Source organism: Dendrobates tinctorius, unplaced genomic scaffold (genome assembly GCF_039654945.1).
Source record: "Dendrobates tinctorius isolate UK_male_01 unplaced genomic scaffold, ASM3965494v1 ptg000003l, whole genome shotgun sequence".
Classification (NCBI taxonomy): Eukaryota; Metazoa; Chordata; class Amphibia; order Anura; family Dendrobatidae; genus Dendrobates; species Dendrobates tinctorius.
The window spans coordinates 36714691-36739321 of record NW_027361671.1 but is presented as its reverse complement, the minus strand read 5'-3'; the positions used below and the strand labels follow the sequence as shown (position 1 = coordinate 36739321).

The window sequence follows — 24631 nt, the reverse complement described above, 5'->3', positions numbered from 1 at the left end:
TTTACCTCACGCCGACTTGCTGTGCGGACGCTTGGCATTGCCTGTACCACCATAACTACTGCTGCCTTGGTCCTATGCCTGTTTACTGCCGGTGTCTAATTACTGGACCAATTTGCCTGTACCGCCATAACTACTGCTGCCTTGCTCCTCTGCCGGTGTCTAATTACAGGACCAATTTGCCTATACCGCCATAACTACTGCTGCCTTTGTCCTCTGCCAGTGTCTAATTACAGGGCCAATTTGCCTCTATCGCCATAACTACTGCTGCTTTGGTCATCTGCCTGTTTACTGCCGGTGTCTAATTACAAGGCCAATTTGCCTCTACCGCCATAACTACTGCTGCCTTTGTCCTCTGCCAGTGTCTAATTACAGGGCCAATTTGCCTCTATCGCCATAACTACTGCTGCTTTGGTCATCTGCCTGTTTACTGCCGGTGTCTAATTACAAGGCCAATTTGCCTCTACCGCCATAACTACTGCTGCCTTGCTCCTCTGCCGGTGTCTAATTACAGGGCCAATTTGCCTCTACCGCCATAACTACTGCTGCCTTGCTCCTCTGCCGGTGTCTAATTACAGGGCTAATTTGCCTCTACCGCCATAACTACTGCTACCTTGCTCCTCTGCCGGTGTCTAATTACAGGGCCAATTTGCCTCTACCGCCATAACTACTGCTGCCTTGCTCCTCTGCCGGTGTCTAATTACAGGGCCAATTTGCCTCTACCGCCATAACTACTGCTGCATTGCTCCTCTGCTGGTGTCTACTTACAGGGCCAATTTGCCAATACCGCCATAACTACTGCTGCCTTGCTCCTCTGCCGGTGTCTAATTACAGGGCCAATTTGCCTCTACCGCCATAACTACTGCTGCCTTGCTCCTCTGCCGGTGTCTAATTACAGGGCCAATTTGCCTCTACCGCCATAACTACTGCTGCATTGCTCCTCTGCTGGTGTCTACTTACAGGGCCAATTTGCCAATACCGCCATAACTACTGCTGCCTTGCTCCTCTGCCGGTGTCTAATTACAGGGCCAATTTGCCTCTACCGCCATAACTACTGCTGCCTTGCTCCTCTGCCGGTGTCTAATTACAGGGCCAATTTGCCTCTACCGCCATAACTACTGCTGCCTTGCTCCTCTGCCGGTGTCTAATTACAGGGCCAATTTGCCTCTACCGCCATAACTACTGCTGCCTTGCTCCTCTGCCGGTGTCTGTCTAACTACAGGGCCAATTTGCCACTACCACTTCATAACTACTGCTGGGCAATTACAGGGTCAATTAGTATCTGTTTACTCTACAATACTCCAGGACGCCTTCTTCACTGCCAGATAACTGCCAAATAGACTCCTTTACCTGTGCCAACATGAGTCATAACAAAAAGTATGCCAATGCCAGTGAAAGGAAAGCAGCTTTAGCACTACGACAAAAACAACGCCGTGCTAATGAGACTCCTGAGGAAAAACACCATCGCCTTGAGAAGATTAAGGCTTATAAACGCCGTCGCCTCACACACGAATCCCCTAACTCTAAATCCATAAGATTGGCTGAAGAAGCCTCTGCACGCCGTCACCGCCGACAGACGGCCTCTTCCTCATCATTATTATTAGACTCACAACAGGATGCTTCCACATCAGCATGTGGAACAATTTACTGCTACACTTCATCCCATATGCCGTTCACTGACATAACTAATCAGCAATCTGTTTCTGCCCTATCAATACCACCATTCAATACCGATGCACAGTATGCCAATGCCAGTGAAAGGAAAGAAGCTTTAGCACTACGACAAAAACAACGCCGTGCTAATGAGACTCCTGAGGAAAAACAGCATCGACTTGACAAGATTAAGGCTTATAAACGCCGTCGTCTCACACACGAATCCCCTAACTCTAAATCTATTACATTGGCTGAAGAAGCCTCTACACGCCATTACCGCCAACAACAGACGGCTTCTTCCTCATCATTATTAGTAGACTCACAACAGGATGCTTCCACATCAGCATGTGGAACAAGTTACTACCACACTTCATCCTATATGCCGTTCACTGACATAACTAATCAGCAATCTGTTTCTTCCCTATCAATACCACCATTCAATACCAACGCACAGTTTCTTCACATACAAGCTGCAGTTAGCCCGCAGAAAGTGCAACCAAGACAAATATACGTTGGTCTCAAAACTAGGCGCACCCCATCGGTTGGACATGCACTTCTACTACAACCTCACATTTTCACTAATGATGAAAATAGTATTACCGAACACAGCTGTGGTGACATGACCCATGTATGTGAGCATTGCGAAGCTTTGCATTTTGTAGCAGAGATACCTTCTGATAACAACTTTACGCTCTGCTGTCAGAAGGGTAAAGTCCATGTACCCATACTACAATATCCTGATGTCTTTACACGTTTGCTGAAAGGGCAAAGTGAATTTAGCAAAAATTTCATGGATAATATTCGAAGTATTAACAGTTCCTTTGCTTTTGCCTCCATGGGTGCAAATATTTCACCACCTCCTGGATATGGCCCATACTGTTTCCGCATACATGGCCAGATCTATCATAGAACTGGAACACTACATCCCTCAGATGACCAGCAACGCGCATTTGCCCAACTTTACATTCTCGATACCACTACTGCAAACGAACAACGCTTACGATGTAAAGAGAATCAAAAATGTCATCCTACATTGATGAACATTATTGCCCTTCAAATCCAAACTATTAATCCTTTTGTGGAAGCTTATCAAATGTTACGTGATGTGGAAGAACAAGAAAAAATTAAATCTCTACAAAACGGAACTGTCATGCCAAACATCACTATGGCTATTAAACAAGATCGTACTCAAGACCCTCGACGCTACAATAATCCCACTGTCAGTGAAGTAGCAGTCGTGTTTCAAAATGACAATGGTGAGCCACCTTTCAATAGAGACATATTAATTCATTTAAAACCTGATCCCCATAACCCTTTAGCTCCAAAAACACAACAAATTAGTATTCTCCATAGCAATTTGGATGCCCTCCTCTATCCAATATTTTTCCCTTATGGAGACCAAGGATGGCATGATGCACTCAAACAACAAGGCAAAAGTTCGAGGAGGATCACTCAACTCCAATACTATTGCTATATGTTATCTGTCAGAAATTACTTTAATCCACTCCTCAATGGTGGTAAGCCAACACAGCAATATTTAGTAGATGCTTATGTCAAAATCGAAGCTAATCGCCTACATTACATCCGCAAACACCAAAAAGATTTAAAAGTGGAGGATTACTGCCTCCTTCAAGAACATCTACTCAAAAAACCGGTTCAAAAGGGCATCCCTATTGGGAAAACCGTCATTTTACCATCTTCTTTTGAAGGCAGTCCAAGAAACATGCAGCAGCGCTACCAGGATGCTATGGCTATTGTTACGAAGTATGGTCGACCAGATCTATTTATCACCATGACAGGTAATCCTAAGTGGAATGAGATTACTACACATTTAGAACCGTGGCAGCGTGTTGAACACAGACCAGACTTGGTTGCACGTGTCTTTAAAATTAAACTGGAATCCCTCTTAAAAGACATTAGCAGTGGATTATTTGGAAACGTCACTGCAATGGTCCATGTCATTGAATTTCAGAAGCGTGGTCTCCCACACGCTCATATTTTAATTATTCTTGACAGCCTGTCTAAATTACGGACTGAGGCGGACATAGACAATATAGTCTGGGCTGAAATACCTGATGAAACAATCTACCCTCAGCTCCATAACATTGTTCTTCAACACATGATTCATGGTCCCTGTGGAGAACACAATCCTAATTCTCCCTGTATGGATCTTGGAAAGTGTAGCAAAGGTTTCCCAAAACAAAACCAACCATATACCATCAAAGAAAAGGATGGCTATCCCACTTACCGCAGACCCATTGGCAAAACATATGAACACCATTCTAAGACGATTGACAATTCATGGGTAGTTCCATATAACCCATTTTTACTCACCAAATACAAGTGCCATATTAATGTAGAAATATGTGCTTCCATTCAAAGTGTAAAATATTTATTTAAATACGTTTACAAAGGACATGACAAAGCCAACCTTGAAATTTCCCAAAATAACATCCAACATGATGAAACACACCAATTTACGGATACCAGATATGTTAGTGCACCTGAGGCTGCATGGCGGATATTTGCTTTTCCTATGCATAAACAATCTCATGCCATCATTCGCCTAGCCGTACATCTGCCTAATTCTCAACCACTCTATTTTCACGAGAATGACTCTGCAGACAACATCCATCAAAAGCTCAATTCCAATTCTACACTTATGGCGTATTTCAACCTTAATAAGATCGACCACAATGCACATAACTATTTCTACCGCGAAATTCCAGAACACTACGTTTGGAAACAAGGCACATGGGAACAAAGAAAACGAGGGGGTCTCACCGTTATTGGAAGAATGTATACTGTTAGTGTGAAAGACCAAGAACGCTATTATTTACGTTTGTTGTTACTGCATGTAAAAGCTGCTACCAGTTTTGACAGCATTAAAACCGTCAATGGAGTTATGCATGAAACCTTTAAGGATGCTGCGTTAGCACTTGGATTATTATTCGATGATAGCATCTGGAGACATACTTTAACAGATGCTTGCATTCTTAACATGCCTTCCCAACTTAGAGACATGTTTGCTTATATCTGTATTTTTGGCCCCCCCAGTAATCCACTTGAATTGTGGAATGAATTTAAGGACCATTTTTTACAAGACTATTGTCATACATACCACAGCAACACTGAAGAGTGTATCGATTGTGAAGGATATGCTATGAAAGATGTCCAAGATGTCCTCATAGTCCATGGAAAAACTTTTGCTGATTATAATTTACCACGCCCAGCAAAAAATATTAAACAACTCCTTAAACAATATGATAAGGATTATGAGTTAAAAAAAGCTGCAGAGATGAAAGAAACTCTTAATCAGGAGCAACTTTTTGCCTATGATGTCATTACTGAAGCTTTACAAAATAGCAGTTTAATACCAAAGTGCTTTTTTCTCGATGGACCTGGTGGCAGTGGAAAGACCTACCTATACCATCTACTTACACATCATTTAAGAGGACAAGGAGAAATTGTGTCACCTGCAGCAACTACAGGAATAGCATCTAACTTGATACAAGGAGGCCGAACAATCCACTCTCTATATGGCATACCTATTCCGATCAACGAAACATCTGTTTCCAGGATTAAAAACGATACAAATTCAGGAAAACATTTACAGAGTACAAAACTTTTTATTATTGATGAGTGCACTATGGTCCAAAAACATGCATTGAATGTGATAGATAGACTTCTACGTGACATCATGACAACAAATGTTGCTGAAAAAAATAAAACACCATTTGGCGGTAAAGTTATTGTTCTTGGAGGAGACTTCAGACAATGTCTTCCCGTCATCGCTCATGGAACAAGAATAGACATTGTAGATTCCTGCATTAAATATTCAGAACATTGGCAACATTTTACCAGACTACCGCTAATTAACAACATGCGCTCCACTGATCCTGAATACAGCACTTGGTTGCTTAAACTTGGAAATGGTGAGCTGTCTAATGAACATAACCTTGGAGAGGATGTCATTGAAATTCCTCCAGACATGCTTTGCACTGGCTCTATAGTAACCGAGATCTTTGGAGACCATATTTGCATTGATGTTAATGACCAACAAAGCCTCGACACTGCTGCATCACATGCTATACTATGTCCGAAAAATGATGACGTCGATTTTCTGAACTGTAAAGTAATGGATCGCATTAGTGGTGATTATACTGTATATACAAGTGATGATTCTGTCGATGCTGATGAGGCAGAGGAATGTGAAAACTACCCAGATGAATTTTTAAACTCTCTGACACCATCAGGAATGCCATCACATCTCTTAAAACTTAAAATTGGCACCATTGTGATGCTATTAAGAAACCTAAACACCAAGAAAGGTCTCTGCAATGGCACTTGCCTCATTGTCATTGCCTTACTCCGCAACATCATACAGGCTAAAGTGATTACTGGCTCAGCTGAAGGAGACATTGTGTTTATTCCACGCATCGATTTGTGTCCTTCAGAAACTGGGTTACCTTTTAAATTAAAACGTCGACAGTTTCCTCTAAAACCTGCTTTTGCTATGACCATTAACAAATCCCAAGGACAGACCCTCAATCGAGTTGGAATTTTTTTGCCCGAACCTGTATTTGCCCATGGACAATTGTATGTTGCATTCTCCCGAGTAAAGCAACGCAGCAACGTTAGGGTCAAAGTGGTGGATACACCACTTCAAGGACAATTGCTACCTAATAGCCCAAAAATCTTCACTAGAAATGTCGTTTACAAAAATGTCTTACTTTAAACTATTTAAGTTGGTCCTGGAATTGATAGATATATAAATAATAGTTACATTCTAAATAGATATAGATAATAGACTTCTAAGACTTCTATACATAGCTTGATATATGTTATATATATAAATATTTTAAGCAGATAGATACAGTGCCTACAAGTAGTATTCAACCCCCTGCAGATTTAGCAGGTTTGATAAGATGCAAATAAGTTAGAGCCTTCAAACTTCACACAAGAGCAGGATTTATTAACAGATGCATAAATCTTACAAACCAAAAAGTTATGTTGCTCAGTTAAATTTTAATAAATTTTAAACATACAAGTGTGGGTCAATTATTATTCAACCCCTAGGTTTAATATTTTGTGGAATAACCCTTGTTTGCAATTACAGCTAATAATCGTCTTTTATAAGACCTGATCAGGCCGGCACAGGTCTCTGGAGTTATCTTGGCCCACTCCTCCATGCAGATCTTCTCCAAGTTATCTAGGTTCTTTGGGTGTCTCATGTGGACTTTTATCTTGTGCTCCTTCCACAAGTTTTCAATTGGGTTAAGGTCAGGAGACTGACTAGGCCACTCCAACACCTTGATTTTTTGCCTCTTGAACCAGGCCTTGGTTTTCTTGGCTGTGTGCTTTGGGTTGTTGTCTTGTTGAAAGATGAAATGACGACCCATCTTAAGATCCTTGATGGAGGAGCGGAGGTTCTTGGCCAAAATCTCCAGGTAGGCCGTGCTATCCATCTTCCCATGGATGCGGACCAGATGGCCAGGCCCCTTGGCTGAGAAACAGCCCCACAGCATGATGCTGCCACCACCATGCTTGACTGTAGGGATGGTATTCTTGGGGTCATATGCAGTGCCATCCAGTCTCCAAACGTCACGTGTGTGGTTGGCACCAAAGATCTCGATCTTGGTCTCATCAGACCAGAGAACCTTGAACAAGTCTGTCTCAGAGTCCTCCAAGTGATCATGAGCAAACTGTAGACGAGCCTTGACATGACGCTTTGAAAGTAAAGGTACCTTACGGGCTCGTCTGGAACGGAGACCATTGCGGTGGAGTACGTTACTTATGGTATTGACTGAAACCAATGTCCCCACTGCCTTGAGATCTTCCCGGAGCTCCTTCCTTGTTGTCCTTGGGTTAGCCTTGACTCTTCGGACAAGCCTGGCCTCGGCACGGGAGGAAACTTTCAAAGGCTGTCCAGGCCGTGGAAGGCTAACAGTAGTTCCATAAGCCTTCCACTTCCGGATGATGCTCCCAACAGTGGAGACAGGTAGGCCCAACTCCTTGGAAAGGGTTTTGTACCCCTTGCCAGCCTTGTGACCCTCCACGATCTTGTCTCTGATGACCTTGGAATGCTCCTTTGTCTTTCCCATGTTGACCATGTATGAGTGCTGTTCACAAGTTTGGGGAGGGTCTTAAATAGTCAGAAAAGGCTGGAAAAAGAGATAATTAATCCAAACATGTGAAGCTCATTGTTCTTTGTGCCTGAAATACTTCTTAATACTTTAGGGGAACCAAACAGAATTCTGGTGGTTTGAGGGGTTGAATAATAAATGACCCTCTGAATAAACTTTTCACAATTTAAAAAAAAATTAAACAAAGAAATAACATTCTTTTTTGCTGCAGTGCATTTCACACTTCCAGGCTGATCTACAGTCCAAATGTCACAATGCCAAGTTAATTCCGAATGTGTAAACCTGCTAAATCTGCAGGGGGTTGAATACTACTTGTAGGCACTGTATATCTTACACTAATTATCTCTTTCACATATATGTCATAGACATATTTAAATCCATAAAAATATACATAGGTATAGGTATATATAGATTAAAAAAAAAAAGGCAAAAACAAAAAAAATTTAGGCAAACATACGTAGATTTCAACTACATAGCTAACACATACCTACATAACTTAGGTAATAATTAATTTTTTATTTATTAATAGAGTACTATTATTTCAATAGCACTTTACATACATCAGTAATACTGTCCTTCTTGAGGCTCACTATGTAAATATCTTATCCACATAAAAACATAGGTGTGATACATCTATCTACTATAATAAATGCGCTAAGCAGCTTCCGGGTTGTAACAACTTATGTCCAGTTGTAACTGGTGATGTCACAGCACACCTCTTGCCATGTTAACCCTCAACACACCACTCCTCCTCAACACACACTCCTGTCACCTTTCACTATCTCCACTAACGTCCAGTCGCAGGATTTTAGAATACTCAAGATGGCGAGGCCGCAAGAACATGTCGCCGGCGTGGACAACGTCGGGATTTAGGATGGCGCCGGTGGAAGATGATGTCGGGGATCGTGGAGCAGCGATGATGACGGTGTGAGTATGAGAGACGGAGTGAGAAAGGGTCGTATGTGGAGTGAAAGAGTGAGTGGACGTGAGTGGAGATGGTGAAAGGTGAGAGGAGTGTGTGTTGAGGCGGTGTGGTGTGTTCAGGAGGAGTGTGTGTTGAGGGTTCACATGGCAAGAGGTGTGTCACTATCCTCTCGATGCGATAGCATCGGGCCTTAATCTACTATAATAAATGCGCTAAGCAGCTTCCGGGTTGTAACAACTTCCGTCCAGTTGTAACTGGTGACGTCACAGCACACCTCTTGCCATGTTAACCCTCAACACACCACTCCTCAACACATACTCCTCTCACCTTTCACTATCTCCACTAATGTCCACTCGCAGGATTTCAGAATACTCAAGATGGCATGGCCGCAAGAACATGTCGCCGGCGTGGACAATGTCGGGATCCAGGATGGCGCCGGCGGAAGATGATGTCGGGGATCGTGGAGCAGCGACGATGACGGTGTGAGTATGAGAGACGGAATGAGAGAAAGGGTCGTATGTGGAGTGAAAGAGTGAGTGGATATGGTGAAAGGTGAGAGGAGTGTATGTTGAGGAGGTGTGTGAGTATTGAGGGTTATCATGGCAAGAGGTGTGTCACTATCCTCTCGATGCGATAGCATCGGGCCTTAATCTAGTACCATATATACTCCCCATATACCATACGTGCCTCCATATACCATATATACTCCCCATATACCATACGTGCCTCCATATACCATATATACTCCCCATATACCATACGTGCCTCCCTATACCATATATACTCACCATACACCATACGTGCCTACATATATACTCACCATACATGCCTCCATATATACTCCCCATATACCATACATGCCTCCATACACCATACGGGCCTCCATGTACCACATAAAACCCACATGACATATATGCCCCCATAAACTATATGTACCTCCATTACCATATACACACCCATATACCATATATACTCCCCATACGTGCCTCCATATGTACTCCCCATAAACCATACGTGCCTCCCTATACCATATATACTCCCCATATACCATACATGCCTCCCTATACCATATATACTCCCCATATACCATACATGCCTCCATATATACTCCCCATATACCATACGTGCCTCCCTATACCATATATACTCCCCATATATCATACGTGCCTCCCTATACCATATATACTCCCCATATACCATACGTGCCTCCCTATACCATATATACTCCCCATATACCATACGTGCCTCCCTGTACCACATAAAACCCACATGACATATATGCCCCCATACACTATATGTGCCTCCATTACCATATATACTCCCCATATACCATACGTGCCTCCATATACCATATATACTCCCCATATACCATACGTGCCTCCATATACACTCCCCATATACCATACGTGCCTCCATATACCATACGTGCCTCCGTATACCATATATACTCCCCATATACCATACGTGCCTTCCTATACCATATATACTCCCCATACGAGCCTCCCTATACCATATATACTCCCCATAAACCATACGTGCCTCCATATACCATATATACATCCTCATACACCATACGGGCCTCCATGTACCACATAAAACCCACATGACATATATGCCCCCATAAACTATATGTGCCTCCATTACCATATACACCCCCATATACCATACGTGCCTCCCTATACCATATATACTCCCCATATATCATATATACATCCTCATACACCATACGGTCCTCCATGTACCACATAAAACCCACATGACATATATGCCCCCATACACTATATGTGCCTCCATTACCATATATACTCCCCATATACCATACGTGCCTCCATATACCATATATACTCCCCATATACCATACGTGCCTCCATATACACCCCCCATATACCATACGTGCCTCCATATACCATATATATTCCCCATATACCATACGTGCCTCCATATACACTCCCCATATACCATACGTGCCTCCCTATACCATATATACTACCCATACGTGCCTCCCTATACCATATATACTCCCCATATACCATACGTGCCTCCCTATACCATATATACTCCCCATATACCATATATACATCCTCATACACCATACGGTCCTCCATGTACCACATAAAACCCACATGACATACAGTGGGGAAAAAAAGTATTTAGTCAGTCAGCAATAGTGCAAGTTCCACCACTTAAAAAGATGAGAGGCGTCTGTAATTTACATCATAGGTAGACCTCAACTATGGGAGACAAACTGAGAAAAAAAAATCCAGAAAATCACATTGTCTGTTTTTTTTTCATTTTATTTGCATATTATGGTGGAAAATAAGTATTTGGTCAGAAACAAAATTTCATCTCAATACTTTGTGATATATCCTTTGTTGGCAATGACAGAGGTCAAACGTTTTCTGTAAGTCTTCACAAGGTTGCCACACACTGTTGTTGGTATGTTGGCCCATTCCTCCATGCAGATCTCCTCTAGAGCAGTGATGTTTTTGGCTTTTCGCTTGGCAACACGGACTTTCAACTCCCTCCAAAGGTTTTCTATAGGGTTGAGATCTGGAGACTGGCTAGGCCACTCCAGGACCTTGAAATGCTTCTTACGAAGCCACTCCTTCGTTGCCCTGGCGGTGTGCTTTGGATCATTGTCATGTTGAAAGACCCAGCCACGTTTCATCTTCAATGCCCTTGCTGATGGAAGGAGGTTTGCACTCAAAATCTCACGAAAATGGCCCCATTCATTCTTTCATGTACCCGGATCAGTCGTCCTGGCCCCTTTGCAGAGAAACAGCCCCAAAGCATGATGTTTCCACCACCATGCTTTACAGTAGGTATGGTGTTTGATGGATGCAACTCAGTATTCTTTTTCCTCCAAACACAACAAGTTGTGTTTCTACCAAACAGTTCCAGTTTGGTTTTATCAGACCATAGGACATTCTCCCAAAACTCCTCTGGATCATCCAAATGCTCTCTAGCAAACTTCAGACGGGCCCGGACATGTACAGGCTTAAGCAGTGGGACACGTCTGGCACTGCAGGATCTGAGTCCATGGTGGCGTAGTGTGTTACTTATGGTAGGCCTTGTTACATTGGTCCCAGGTCTCTGCAGTTCATTCACTAGGTCCCCCCGCGTGGTTCTGGGATTTTTGCTCACCGTTCTTGTGATCATTCTGACCCCACGGGGTGGGATTTTGCGTGGAGCACCAGATCGAGGGAGATTATCAGTGGTCTTGTATGTCTTCCATTTTCTAATTATTGCTCCCACAGTTGATTTCTTCACTCCAAGCTGGTTGGCTATTGCAGATTCAGTCTTCTCAGCCTGGTGCAGGGCTACAATTTTGTTTCTGGTGTCCTTTGACAGCTCTTTGGTCTTCACCATAGTGGAGTTTGGAGTCAGACTGTTTGAAGGTGTGCACAGGTGTCTTTTTATACTGATAACAAGTTTAAACAGGTGCCATTACTACAGGTAATGAGTGGAGGAAAGAGGAGACTCTTAAAGAAGAAGTTACAGGTCTGTGAGAGCCAGAAATCTTGATTGCTTGTTTCTGACCAAATACTTATTTTCCACCATAATATGCAAATAAAATGAAAAAAAAACAGACAATGTGATTTTCTGGATTTTTTTTTCTCAGTTTGTCTCCCATAGTTGAGGTCTACCTATGATGTAAATTACAGACGCCTCTCATCTTTTTAAGTGGTGGAACTTGCACTATTGCTGACTGACTAAATACTTTTTTTCCCCACTGTATATGCCCCCATACACTATATGTGCCTCCATTACCATATATACTCCCCATATACCATACGTGCCTACATATACAATATATACTCCCCATATACCATACGTGCCTCCATATACACTCCCCATATACCATACGTGCCTCCATATACCATATATACTCCCCATATACCATACGTGCCTCCCTATATCATATATACTCCCCATATGTGCCACCATATATACTCCCCATATACCATACGTGCCTCCATATACCATATATACTCCCCATACGTGCCTCCATATATACTCCCCATATACCATACGTGCCTCCATATACCATATATACTCCCCATATACCATACGTGCCTCCCTATACCATATATACTCCCCATATGCCATACGTGTCTCCCTATACCATATATACTCCCCATATATCATATATACATCCTCATACACCATACGGTCCTCCATGTACCACATAAAACCCACATGACATATATGCCCCCATACACTATATGTGCCTCCATTACCTCCATTGCCTCCATTACCATATATATGCCATGGACTTCTATGGCACCCACCCTGGATATGCCCCAATCCCCCATCCACCTTCCCTATGCCATGGACTTCTATAGCCTCATTCTGGATCTGCCCCCATGCCGCCATCCACCTTCCCTATGCCATGGACTTCTATAGCCCCAACCTGGATCTGCGCCATCCACCTTTCCTACAGCCCCTTCCCAACATCCCTACAGTCCCTATCCCTATTCCCTTCTGTACACCTGCTTTGGCAAAACTAATGTGTATTTAGTCCTGCCAATAAAGCTTCTTTGAATCTTGAATCTTTGAATCTATATACTCCCCATATACCATACGTGCCTCCATATACCATATATACTCCCCATATACCATACATGCCTCCATACACACTCCCCATATACCATACGTGCCTCCATATACCATATATACTCCCCATATACCATACGTGCCTCCATATACACTCCCCATATACCATACGTGCCTCCATATACCATATATACTCCCCATACACCATACGTGCCTCCATATACACTCCCCATATACCATACATACTCCCCATATACCATATGTGCCTCCATATACACTCCCCATATACCATACATACTCCCCATATACCATACGTGCCTCCATATACGTGCCTCCATATATACTCCCCATATACCTTACGTGCCTTCCTATACCATATATACTCCCTATACGTGCCTCCATATATACTCCCCATATACCATACGTGCCTCCCTATACCATATATACTCCCCATACGTGCCTCCATATACCATATATACTCCCCATACACCATACGTGCCTCCCTATACCATATATACTCCCCATATACCATATATACTCCCCATATACCATACGAGCCTCCCTATACCATATATACTCCCCATAAACCATACGTGCCTCCATATACCATATATATCCTCATACACCATACGGGCCTCCATGTACCACATAAAACCCACATGACATATATGCCCCCATAAACTATATGTGCCTCCATTACCATATACACCCCCATATACCATATGTGCCTCCATATACCATATATACTCCCCATATACCATACGCGCCTCCATATACCATATATACTCCCCATATACCATACGTGCCTCCCTATACCATATATACTCCCCATATACCATACGTGCCTCCCTATACCATATATACTCCCCATACGTGCCTCCATAAACCATATATACTCCCCATATACCATACGTGCCTCCCTATACCATATATACTCCCCATACGTGCCACCATATATACTCCACACCATACGTGCCTCCCTATACCATATATACTCCCCATATACCATACGAGCCTCCCTATACCATATATACTACCCATAAACCATACGTGCCTCCATATACCATATATACATCCTCATACACCATACGGGCCTCCATGTACCACATAAAACCCACATGACATATATGCCCCCATAAACTATATGTGCCTCCATTACCATATACACCCCCATATACCATACGTGCCTCCCTATACCATATATACATCCTCATACACCATACGGTCCTCCATGTACCACATAAAACCCACGACATATATGCCCCATACACTATATGTGCCTCTATTACCATATATACTCCCCATATACCATACGTGCCTCCATATACCATATATACTCCCCATATACCATACGTGCCTCCATATACACTCCCCATATACCATGCGTGCCTCCATATACCATATATACTCCCCATATACCATACGTGTCTCCATATACACTCCCCATATACCATACGTGCCTCCATATACCATATATACTCCCCATATACCATACATGCCTCCATATACACTCCCCATATACCATACGTGCCTCCATATACCATATATACTCCCCATACGTGCCTACCTATACCATATATACTCCCCATATACCATACATACTCCCCATATACCATACGTGCCTCTCTATACCATATATACTCCCCATACGTGCCTCCATATACCATATATACTCCCTATATACCATACGTGCCTCCCTATACCATATATACTCCCCATATACCATACAAGCCTCCCTATACCATATATACTCCCCATAAACCATACGTGCCTCCATATACCATACGGGCCTCCATGTACCACATAAAACCCACATGACATATATGCCCCCATAAACTATATGTGCCTCCATTACCATATACACCCCCATATACCATACGTGCCTCCATATACCATATATACTCCCCATACGTGCCTCCATATACCATATATACTCCCCATATACCATACATACCTCCCTATACCATATATACTCACCAAATACCATATGTGCCTCCATATACCATATATACTCACCATACATGCCTCCATATATACTCCCCATATACCATACATGCCTCTATACACCATACGTGCCTCCATGTACCACATAAAACCCACATGACATATGCCCCCATAAACTATATGTGCCTCCATTACCATATACACACCCATATACCATATATACTCCCCATACGTGCCTCCATATGTACTTCCCATAAAGCATACGTGCCTCCCTATACCAATATACTCCCCATATACCATACATGCCTCCTTATACCATATATACTCCCCATATACCATACGTGCCTCCCTATACCATATATACTCCCCATATACCATACATGCCTCCATATATACTCCCCATATACCATACTTGCCTCCCTATACCATATATACTCCCCATATATCATACGTGCCTCCCTATACCATATATACTCCCCATATACCATACGAGCCTCCCTATACCATATATACTCCCCATAAACCATACGTGCCTCCATATACCATATATACATCCTCATACACCATACGGGCCTCCATGTACCACATAAAACCCACATGACATATATGCCCCCATAAACTATATGTGCCTCCATTACCATATACACCCCCAAATACAATACGTGCCTCCATATACCATATATTCTCCCCATACGTGCCTCCATATATACTCCCCATATACCATACGTGCCTCCACATACCATATATACTCCCCATATACCATACGTGCCTCCCTATACCATATATACTCCCCATATACCATACGTGTCTCCCTATACCATATATACTCCCCATATATCATATATACATCCTCATACACCATACGGTCCTCCATGTACCACATAAAACCCACATGACATATATGCCCCCATACACTATATGTGCCTCCATTACCATATATACTCCCCATATACCATACATACTCCCCATATACCATACATGCCTCCATATACACTCCCCATATACCATACGTGCCTCCATATACCATATATACTCCCCATATACCATACGTGCCTCCATATACCATATATACTCCCCATATACCATACGTGCCTCCATATACACTCCCCATATACCATACATACTCCCCATATACCATACGTGCCTCCATATACACTCCCCATATACCATACATACTCCCCATATACCATACGTGCCTCCATATACACTCCCCATATACCATACATACCCCCCTTATACCATACGTGCCTCCATATACCATATATACTCCCCATATACCATACGTGCCTCCATATACCATATATACTCCCCATATACCATACGTGCCTCCCTATACCATATATACTCCCCATACGTGCCTCCATATACCATATATACTCCCCACATACCATACGAGCCTCCATGTACCACATATAACCCACATGACATATATGCCCCCATACACTATATGTGCCTCCATTACCATATACACCCCCATATACCATATGTGCCTCCATATACCATATATACTCCCCATATACCATACGCGCCTCCATATACCATATATACTCCCCATATACCATACGTGCCTCCCTATACCATATATACTCCCCATATACCATACGTGCCTCCCTATACCATATATACTCCCCATACGTGCCTCCATAAACCATATATACTCCCCATATACCATACGTGCCTCCCTATACCATATATACTCCCCATACGTGCCACCATATATACTCCCCACCATACGTGCCTCCCTATACCATATATACTCCCCATATACCATACGAGCCTCCCTATACCATATATACTACCCATAAACCATACGTGCCTCCATATACCATATATACATCCTCATACACCATACGGGCCTCCATGTACCACATAAAACCCACATGACATATATGCCCCCATAAACTATATGTGCCTCCATTACCATATACACCCCCATATACCATACGTGCCTCCCTATACCATATATACATCCTCATACACCATACGGTTCTCCATGTACCACATAAAACCCACATGACATAAATGCCCCCATACACTATATGTGCCTCTATTACCATATATACTCCCCATATACCATACGTGCCTCCATATACCATATATACTCCCCATATACCATACGTGCCTCCCTATACCATATATACTCCCCATATACCATACGTGCCTCCCTATACCATATATACTCCCCATACGTGCCTCCATATACCATATACACTCCCCATATACCATACGAGCCTCACTATACCATATATACTCCCCATATACCATACGAGCCTCCCTATACCATATATACTCCCCATATACAATACGTGCCTCCATATACCATACGTGCCTACCTATACCATATATACTCCCCATACGTGCCTCCATATACAATATATACTCCCCATATACCATACGTGCCTCCCTATACCATATATACTCCCCATATACCATACGTGCCTCCATATATACTCCCCATATACCATACGTGCCTCCCTATACCATATATACTCCCCATACGTGCCTCCATATACCATATATACTCCCCACATACCATACGAGCCTCCATGTACCACATATAACCCACATGACATATATGCCCCCATACACTATATGTGCCTCCATTACCATATACACCCCCATATACCATATGTGCCTCCATGTACCATATATACTCCCCATATACCATACGCGCCTCCATATACCATATATACTCCCCATATACCATACGTGCCTCCCTATACCATATATACTCCCCATATACCATACGTGCCTCCCTATACCATATATACTCCCCATACGTGCCTCCATAAACCATATATACTCCCCATATACCATACGTGCCTCCCTATACCATATATACTCCCCATACGTGCCACCATATATACTCCCCACCATACGTGCCTCCCTATACCATATATACTCCCCATATACCATACGAGCCTCCCTATACCATATATACTACCCATACGTGCCACCATATATACTCCCCACCATACGTGCCTCCCTATACCATATATACTCCCCATATACCATACGAGCCTCCCTATACCATATATACTACCCATAAACCATACGTGCCTCCATATACCATATATACATCCTCATACACCATACGGGCCTCCATGTACCACATAAAACCCACATGACATATATGCCCCCATAAACTATATGTGCCTCCATTACCATATACACCCCCATATACCATACGTGCCTCCCTATACCATATATACATCCTCATACACCATACGGTCCTCCATGTACCACATAAAACCCACATGACATATATGCCCCCATACACTATATGTGCCTCTATTACCATATATACTCCCCATATACCATACGTGTCTCCCTATACCATATATACTCCCCATATACCATACGTGCCTCCCTATACCATATATACTCCCCATATACCACACGTGCCTCCCTATACCATATATACTCCCCATACGTGCCTCCATATACCATATATAGTCCCCATACGTGCCTCCATATACCATATATACTCCCCATATACCATACGAGCCTCCCTATACCATATATACTCCCCATATACAATACGTGCCTCCATATACCATACGTGCCTACCTATACCATATATACTCCCCATACGTGCCTCCATATACAATATATACTCCCCATATACCATACGTGCCTCCCTATACCATATACACTCCCCATATACCATACGTGCCTCCATATACAATATATACTCCCCATATACCATACGTGCCTCCCTATACCATATATACTCCCCATATACCATACGTGCCTCCATATACCATATATACTCCCCATATACCATACGTGCCTCCATATACCATATATACTCCCCATATACCATACGTGCCTCCCTATACCATATATACTCCCCATACGTGCCTCCCTATACCATATATACTCCCCATATACCATACGTGCCTCCCTATACCATATATACTCCCCATATACCATACGTGCCTCCCTATACCATATATACTCCCCATATACCATACGTGCCTCCCTATACCATATATACTCCCCATATACAATACGTGCCTCCATATACCATACGTGCCTCCATATACCATATATACTCCCCATACGTGCCTACCTATACCATATATACTCCCCATACGTGCCTCCATATACAATATATACTCCCCATATACCATACGTGCCTCCCTATACCATATATACTCCCCATACGTGCCTCCATATACCATATATACTCCCTATATACCATACGTGCCTCCCTATACCATATATACTCCCCATATACCATACGTGCTTCCCTATACCATATATACTCCCCATATACCAAACGTGCCTCCATATACCATATATACTCCCCATACGTGCCTCCCTATACCATATATACTCCCCATATACCATACGTGCCTCCATATACCATATATACTCCCCATACGTGCCTCCCTATACCATATATACTCCCCATATACCATACGTGCCTCCATATACCATATATACTCCCCATATACCATACGTGCCTCCATATACACTCCCCATATACAATACGTGCCTCCATATACCATATATACTCCCCATATACAATACGTGCCTCCATATATACTCCCCATACATGCCTACCTATACCATATATACTCCCCATACGTGCCTCCCTATACCATATATACTCCCCATACGTGCCTCCATATACCATATATACTCCCCACATACCATACGAGCCTCCATGTACCACATATAACCCACATGACATATATGCCCCCATACACTATATGTGCCTCCATTACCATATACACCCCCATATACCATATGTGCCTCCATGTACCATATATACTCCCCATATACCATACGCGCCTCCATATACCATATATACTCCCCATATACCATACGTGCCTCCCTATACCATATATACTCCCCATATACCATACGTGCCTCCATATACCATATATACTCCCCATACGTGCCTCCCTATACCATATATACTCCCCATATACCATATATACTCCCCATATACAATACGTGCCTCCATATACCATATATACTCCCCATACATGCCTACCTATACCATATATACTCCCCATATACCATGCGTGCCTCCCTATACCATATATACTCCCCATACGTGCCTCCATATACCATATATACTCCCCATATACCATACGTGCCTCCCTATACCATATATACTCCCCATACGTGCCTCCATATACCATATATACTCCCCACATACCATACGAGCCTCCATGTACCACATATAACCCACATGACATATATGCCCCCATACACTATATGTGCCTCCATTACCATATACACCCCCATATACCATATGTGCCTCCATGTACCATATATACTCCCCATATACCATACGCGCCTCCATATACCATATATACTCCCCATATACCATACGTGCCTCCCTATACCATATATACTCCCCATATACCATACGTGCCTCCCTATACCATATATACTCCCCATACGTGCCTCCATAAACCATATATACTCCCCATATACCATACGTGCCTCCCTATACCATATATACTCCCCATACGTGCCACCATATATACTCCCCACCATACGTGCCTCCCTATAACATATATACTCCCCATATACCATACGAGCCTCCCTATACCATATATACTACCCATACGTGCCACCATATATACTCCCCACCATACGTGCCTCCCTATACCATATATACTCCCCATATACCATACGAGCCTCCCTATACCATATATACTACCCATAAACCATACGTGCCTCCATATACCATATATACATCCTCATACACCATACGGGCCTCCATGTACCACATAAAACCCACATGACATATATGCCCCCATAAACTATATGTGCCTCCATTACCATATACACCCCCATATACCATACGTGCCTCCCTATACCATATATACATCCTCATACACCATACGGTCCTCCATGTACCACATAAAACCCACATGACATATATGCCCCCATACACTATATGTGCCTCTATTACCATATATACTCCCCATATACCATACGTGTCTCCCTATACCATATATACTCCCCATATACCATACGTGCCTCCCTATACCATATATACTCCCCATATACCACACGTGCCTCCCTATACCATATATACTCCCCATACGTGCCTCCATATACCATATATAGTCCCCATACGTGCCTCCATATACCATATATACTCCCCATATACCATACGAGCCTCCCTATACCATATATACTCCCCATATACAATACGTGCCTCCATATACCATACGTGCCTACCTATACCATATATACTCCCCATACGTGCCTCCATATACAATATATACTCCCCATATACCATACGTGCCTCCCTATACCATATACACTCCCCATATACCATACGTGCCTCCATATACAATATATACTCCCCATATACCATACGTGCCTCCCTATACCATATATACTCCCCATATACCATACGTGCCTCCATATACCATATATACTCCCCATATACCATACGTGCCTCCATATACCATATATACTCCCCATATACCATACGTGCCTCCCTATACCATATATACTCCCCATACGTGCCTCCCTATACCATATATACTCCCCATATACCATACGTGCCTCCCTATACCATATATACTCCCCATATACCATACGTGCCTCCCTATACCATATATACTCCCCATATACCATACGTGCCTCCCTATACCATATATACTCCCCATATACCATACGTGCCTCCATATACAATATATACTCCCCATATACCATACGTGCCTCCCTATACCATATATACTCCCCATATACCATACGTGCCTCCATATACCATATATACTCCCCATATACCATACGTGCCTCCCTATACCATATATACTCCCTATACGTGCCTCCATATACAATATATACTCCCCATATACCATACGTGCCTCCCTATACCATATACTCCCCATATACCATACGTGCCTCCATATACCATATATACTCCCCATATACCATACGTGCCTCCGTATACCATATATACTCCCCATATACCATACGTGCCTCCCTATACCATATATACTCCCCATATACCATACGTGCCTCCCTATACCATATATACTCCCCATATACAATACGTGCCTCCATATACCATACGTGCCTCCATATACCATATATACTCCCCATACGTGCCTACCTATACCATATATACTCCCCATACGTGCCTCCATATACAATATATACTCCCCATATACCATACGTGCCTCCCTATACCATATATACTCCCCATACGTGCCTCCATATACCATATATACTCCCTATATACCATACGTGCCTCCCTATACCATATATACTCCCCATATACCATACGTGCTTCCCTATACCATATATACTCCCCATATACCAAACGTGCCTCCATATACCATATATACTCCCCATACGTGCCTCCCTATACCATATATACTCCCCATATACCATACGTGCCTCCATATACCATATATACTCCCCATACGTGCCTCCCTATACCATATATACTCCCCATATACCATACGTGCCTCCATATACCATATATACTCCCCATATACCATACGTGCCTCCATATACCATATATACTCCCCATATACAATACGTGCCTCCATATACCATATATACTCCCCATATACAATACGTGCCTCCATATATACTCCCCATACATGCCTACCTATACCATATATACTCCCCATACGTGCCTCCCTATACCATATATACTCCCCATACGTGCCTCCATATACCATATATACTCCCCACATACCATACGAGCCTCCATGTACCACATATAACCCACATGACATATATGCCCCCATACACTATATGTGCCTCCATTACCATATACACCCCCATATACCATATGTGCCTCCATGTACCATATATACTCCCCATATACCATACGCGCCTCCATATACCATATATACTCCCCATATACCATACGTGCCTCCCTATACCATATATACTCCCCATACGTGCCTCCCTATACCATATATACTCCCCATATACCATATATACTCCCCATATACAATACGTGCCTCCATATACCATATATACTCCCCATACATGCCTACCTATACCATATATACTCCCCATATACCATGCGTGCCTCCCTATACCATATATACTCCCCATACGTGCCTCCATATACCATATATACTCCCCACATACCATACGAGCCTCCATGTACCACATATAACCCACATGACATATATGCCCCCATACACTATATGTGCCTCCATTACCATATACACCCCCATATCCCATAGTTGCCCCTCACACAGTGCAGCATCATACTGCTGCCCCCATTACTGTGACGAGGAGCAGGCACAGTGTGGCACAGCCAGGACCACATCCCAAGGGCGACCTCCGGCTGCGCCATCTGTGGCACTGAGCAGCCGCGGCCAGAGCTGCATTGTGGCCCCGTGTATATCCCCGCACAATAGCAGCCGACACCCCGCTCCGCCGCATGAGGTGGCACAGCTGCAGTGCCAGGCTGCCCGCCTCCCGGTGCTTTACCTGAGCGCCCGGCGCCGCCACTTCCTGCTGCCGCTGCTGCCTGCACAGGAGCCGGGCGAGGCAGCAGCACTGTGTCCGTGTGATCAGGGAGGGAAGAGGCGGAGTGCGCCCATAGGAAGCCGCCCACAGCTTCTCCCACAGCCCCCCCTCGTGCCGTTTCCAGGGTGAGGAGCGCCCAGTGACTGACAGGGGAATGGGCACCCAGGGGTGTAGGCTGCGAGGAGCAGGCCGCCATGTTCTCCGCACAATGTAGGAGCAGCCTTGTGCATGGAGCCTGGCCAGAGAGCATGGTGCTGGCCAGAGAGCATGGTGCTGGCCAGAATTAGGGGGGCCTCCACTAATCTGTGGGGCATGGATGGCACCAAACCCACCGGGGGCTTCGTGCAAAACATCATCATAACCATAACCCACCAACAATGCCCAGAACATGAATCTCCTGCGCTCTGAAAAAACAAGGACTGCGCCAAAGTGTTACGCAGCTGTGGAAAATATGGCGCAACGTAAGAACACTGCAGGCAGAGAAGTGTTACTAATTGTATCTTGTAAACTGATACAAAAAATAAAGTGAAGGAATCCGATCAATATTTGGTGTGACCGCCCTTTGCCATCAGTTCCTCTCGGTACACTTGCACACAGGTTTTGAAGGATTATTATTAGTTTTTAGGGCACTTTTCATTCCATGGTGCTGTACATGGGAGGAGGTTACATACAAATATGCACAGGAACACTTAACACAATGGAACTCCAAGTCAATTACACTTCTGTGACATCAACCTGTCCAGTTTTGAAGCAACACTGATTGTGAATCAATTTCTTCTGCTGTTGTGGACAACAGGTAGAAATGATAGGCAGTTGGCAAACCCCTATAAAAGGAGTGGTTCTTCAGGGGGTGACCACGGACCATTTCTTTGTTCTCATCCTTTTTAGCTGCTGTTTTATTCACTTTTGCATTTTGTCATTCCTC

The 24631-nt window shown here is 43.4% G+C and overlaps 1 protein-coding gene across 2 annotated transcripts in view; it reads right to left on the bottom strand.

Moving 5' to 3' along the window:
- MACIR (macrophage immunometabolism regulator) overlaps positions 1–23899 on the bottom strand; it is a 41806-nt gene extending 17907 nt beyond the window's left edge. The window contains exon 1 of one of the 2 annotated variants that reach the window (XM_073546764.1): positions 23668–23899. The gene's annotated coding sequence lies outside the window, so the exon portion shown is untranslated. The remainder of the gene's footprint in view (positions 1–23667) is intronic. The other variant, XM_073546831.1, reaches the window with a different exon arrangement.
- Positions 23900–24631: the final 732 nt, after the last annotated feature.